A 4381-nucleotide genomic window follows, 5' to 3' on the forward strand; every position below is an offset into this window, starting at 1 on the left:
TATTAATCAATAGTGAAATTTAGTTAATGTAAATAACAATTCACTAAGAGTTAGAAAAACTAAGAGTACTAACTCAGACTATACCTCTGTGGCTTTGTCCAATCGCTGAAGCTCTTTCACCATCCTTGGTTGTGCAATCTCTGTGTCTCCCTCTCCTAGAAGCCCTGCCTTATCCTCTTCGTAGAAAGTGATGTCTCTTTTCTCTGCATTTTTTTCACAGTCTAGTTTTTGACCATAACACATACCACGTTTTCCTCTTTGTATTTTAATTTAGGTCTGTCTCCCTCACTAGATTATAAAATCTTAGTGGTCAGAGACCAGGCCTTTTCCTTTAGTGCCCCTCATGACATTTTAGGTTAAATGTTTAATGACAAATTGCTGAGTTCGAAACGTGGAAGGGTCTGGAATGGTACCCTGCTAGCAAGCTAACCAGTTTGCATGACACAGAAACATCAGATCTCTGGATCAGAGGACAGAACCTTTACTCACAGAATGTCTTGGCTCAGTCTTATGTCCCAAATCTGTGCAGGCCATGTGGAGAGAGCCAGATTTGCACCCCAGGAGAGGAACGTTGAAATATGAGACTTGGAGCATGTCTGACCAGCCTCGCCTTGGAAGCAGAAAGACAGCCTTTGCCTGGAAGGTAAACAAATCCTCTCTGGGAAGAGGAGGAGAAGGTCCCTCCTTCACCACTCTGGGGCGTGAACACATGGCTCTGGGGAGACGTGGCTCTTCCTCTCCCCAGAGGTCTCTAGCTGTAGGGTTGCTACTCGATCATCCTGGAACCCAGGTGCTGGCTCTTCACTCAGAAAGCTCTGATCAAGCAGAAACATGAAAATACTCATGGAACATTTTCTCCAAACACTTGTAAGTAAGGTGACATATAACACATAGTCCAAACTGTTAACGAAAATGAGAGACTTGTCACCTAAATTCAATGTGTGATCTGGATTGGATCTTTAATCTTAACAACAAATGGAAAATATTTCAATAAAGGACATTGTTGGGGCAATAGGAACAATTTTAATATGTATTATATATTAAATAATATTATCATGTGAAGGTTGAATTTCTTGAATTTGATAATCTTACTGAGGTCACATAAGAAAATGTTCTTATTTTGAGGATATACATGCTGAAGAATTCAAAGTTGAGTTGTCATGATGTCTATAACTTACCTTCAAATGGTTCAGGAAAAAAAAATATGTATTTATATGTGTGTATATAGACAGCAAGAGAAAGAGAAGAGAGAAAATGAATGGGACTGAATTGGAGCACTTTGGTGAAGAGTATGTGTGTATTCAACGTACTATTCATGCAACTTTTCTGAAGATTTAAACTTTTTCAAAATTAAAAGAAATTGAAAAAAGTTTACACTGGGAAGATAAGAGTAAGCTGGGGCCATGCCAGGCAAACCAGAAAGTAAGATGACCTTGTTTATAAAGCATGTTACCATGTGCCAAGTACTGTACTAGGCTCTGGAGACACAAAGCTGAGGCATTTGTTTTTCTTTTAAGGATCTCATCACATAGAGAAAAAAAATAGATAGGTGAACAAATTTGAAATTTGTTGTAGAGAAAATATTTTTGTGTCCCTGTGCAGTTAGGGACGTTCTAAACAAATTTTGCTGGAACTTGAGACCTGTGCTAAAAGATGGAGCTATGGAAAGAAATTTACAACTGCACCTATATAGCTGAGAGTTCCGCAGAGATTTACATAAGTCCAGAGGTTTGTGTTTACATTTCAAGGAGGGATGAGGCCTGGCACCTTGGAGACGTGTCTGGGTTGTCAAGCGGGAGACACTTGGCTTGTCTGGTTAGTGGAGAGGTTTATTTACATACCAAAGGTTAGAGTTAGAATCCAGGATTCCTCCTCTTATCCCATTTTCAAGATTCTCTCACTAGGAGAGGGGGCAGCAAATCCACAAAAGGTAGACAAAATTGATTTTTAAGCGTCCTTTGCCTGTGATGCAGACTCTGTTTGTATGTGTAAGACATTTGCTCTGCCTTTCACAGCATCGCCCCAGGGAGAAGAATTGCAGCAGTGCTAGTCTCTGTGAGCAAAGAGAAATCCATCTGTGATCTAGTGATGGGGCTGAGAGCAGGCCGCTCCAAGGTGTGCCACTCTGGTATGCGGACTATTTCGAGCTGAAGACAGTGAAGCCTCAAAAGACCCAGAAAGAGCATCTGACCTTCCCCCAAGCTGCCTAAAGAAATTTAAAATGAAGGTTGTCTCCAGGACAGGCCATCACCATAGATAACTATCTAGTACACTTGGGGGGATCCTTGCTAAGTCCACTCTTATCAAAGTCCTGCTTATCAAACTTCTGCATTCCGTCTCTATGTAGATTGTCTTTCTCACCTTTGAAGCCCCAGATCATTATGTCCTCCTTGTCCGTAGCTGAGGGTACTTAAACGGGTGGACTCAGCCAGATGGCCGAGTTACTCAGTTTACCCTGGGTTTCTCCCATGTATACAAGCTATTAAATTTTGTTTGATTTTCTCTTGCTAACCTGCCTCTTTGATTATTTGACCAGCCATAAGAACCTTGAGGAAAAGCGGTGGGGGGAATTCTCCCACTTCCCCGACACTAGAAAATCTAGTGTGTTCATTCGGGACCAAATTGATGAAGATGAAAATTAAAAACCCAACAGATATACATTAGAAGTTCTATAAAGTGAGAGTTATGAGTGTTCTGTAAACACAGAGAAGGAACTGCTACCGACCTCCAGGTTTGGTTGGATCTAGAAGACTTATTAGTTCTACAGGGAAGGAAAAGCTCACCCACAACAGTTTTCAATAAATGTGCATATGAACTGGAGCATGTGGCATGTTTCCCTTTTTAAATTTAAGAAGTGATACCTGTTCTTGTCTCTTCTCAACCTGAAGGATTCTTTGACAAGAATGACATAAGAGTAATATTACTTAGCAGACACGTAGGGGACAGCATGTACCGGAGAGCGAGCATTCACTGGCTTCATTCAGAGCTGGTCAGACCCATGAGAGATCAGACCTGTTGAATCTCACCTGTGGGAGATCGAACTTGTTAATTAAAATCTGACTATCAGTTTCGATATCTTAAAAAATGGAATATTAATGTTTAGTTCGAAGAGTTAGTGTAAGAGCCAAATGAAATAACCCATGTTAAGTGCTTGATGCTGTGCTTAGAGATCAATTGGTGCTAAATGAGTATTTGTTCTCTTGCCTCCCTTTAGTCCTTCCTTATGCCGCTTGGTAAAAGGCCATCACAGTTACAAAATTGAGCACTTGAAAGACATTATTTTATTATTTACTTGTTTGTGCAAATATTTCATTCCTGAAATGGGGCTTTGTAAACATTATCTTATGTTGGGGATTGACTACATGTTGTGACCATGTAAAGAATAAGCTCGCTTACATGGGTGCCGTTAGACTTTTGAGAAATCTTGAAGGAACCACAGGACTCGGGAGCATATGTTATCAGTTATCTTTATTCAGAATTGCAAATAGTCTGACTGTACTAGCCACATTCTAAACTGTTTTTAGCTTAGAATAAATTAATGACAGAGAAAATGTCATTTTACTTTTCTTCATTCAGAGATGTGTACACTTTATTGAAATTATTTAAATATCCCAGTAGACACTTTTCTCGTTGAAGTTTCTATAGATATGCAATCTGAAAAACATAAGATATACAGATTTCTCCAAATATTTGCTATGAAGATATTCTTTTTCTTTTTTTCTGCTACCAGGATGATCAGAGTCTTTTTAGCAGTAGAGCATTGTTTGAGGACACCTCAGAGGAGCTGTGAAACACAGACTTCAAGCATTCCATATTTGCAAAGCTAAGAACTTGTGGGCTTTCAGAGTGATTTAGTTGAATCATGTTTGGCTTTAGGAATAGGAGCTGAAAGTCATCTATAATTTGCTGATTACATGGGCTGGTCTTTTTTCCTTCTCCCATCATTGTTTATGGTTTAACACCCATGGGCAGAAATAGTCCCACAGACAGAACAGAGAGTCATGTGCACATATTGATGGGAGAATGGAAGGAAGACCACAGAGGGCAATGATGTAACTGTTGTAAAGAATTTTTATATAAGACCAGGTAAAACAAAAATACATGCTATTATGAGTGGGCAAGAGTAGACTATTCATCAACTATTCTCTATGCTGTTAATTCAAAGTTTTCTGATGTAGTAAAACCACTCAATTTTCTATAAATGGATTGCATTAGCTGGATTCATTAACACCTTTTTCTATTTGATTTCATGGGCCAATCAAATGGAGCTTTATATGTGTTGTTTGAATTGCCTTGAATGCAAAACTATTTGAAAGAATGTTCAGTTCATGTTTTAGAACAGAAGACAACAAGTTAATTTAACGTTATGAATAGCAGTCAG

General features: G+C 39.1%; 1 long non-coding RNA gene across 1 annotated transcript; it reads left to right on the plus strand.

Annotated features, from left to right (window-relative positions):
- The first annotated feature begins 507 nt into the window (after positions 1-507).
- On the plus strand, positions 508-2511 carry LOC139077528 (uncharacterized). The gene is made up of 2 exons (XR_011530153.1): positions 508-643; positions 2016-2511. It is a non-coding gene; the product is annotated as an uncharacterized lncRNA (long non-coding RNA).
- Positions 2512-4381: the final 1870 nt, after the last annotated feature.

The sequence above is a fragment of the Equus przewalskii genome, chromosome 19 (genome assembly GCF_037783145.1).
Source record: "Equus przewalskii isolate Varuska chromosome 19, EquPr2, whole genome shotgun sequence".
Classification (NCBI taxonomy): domain Eukaryota; kingdom Metazoa; phylum Chordata; class Mammalia; order Perissodactyla; family Equidae; genus Equus; species Equus przewalskii.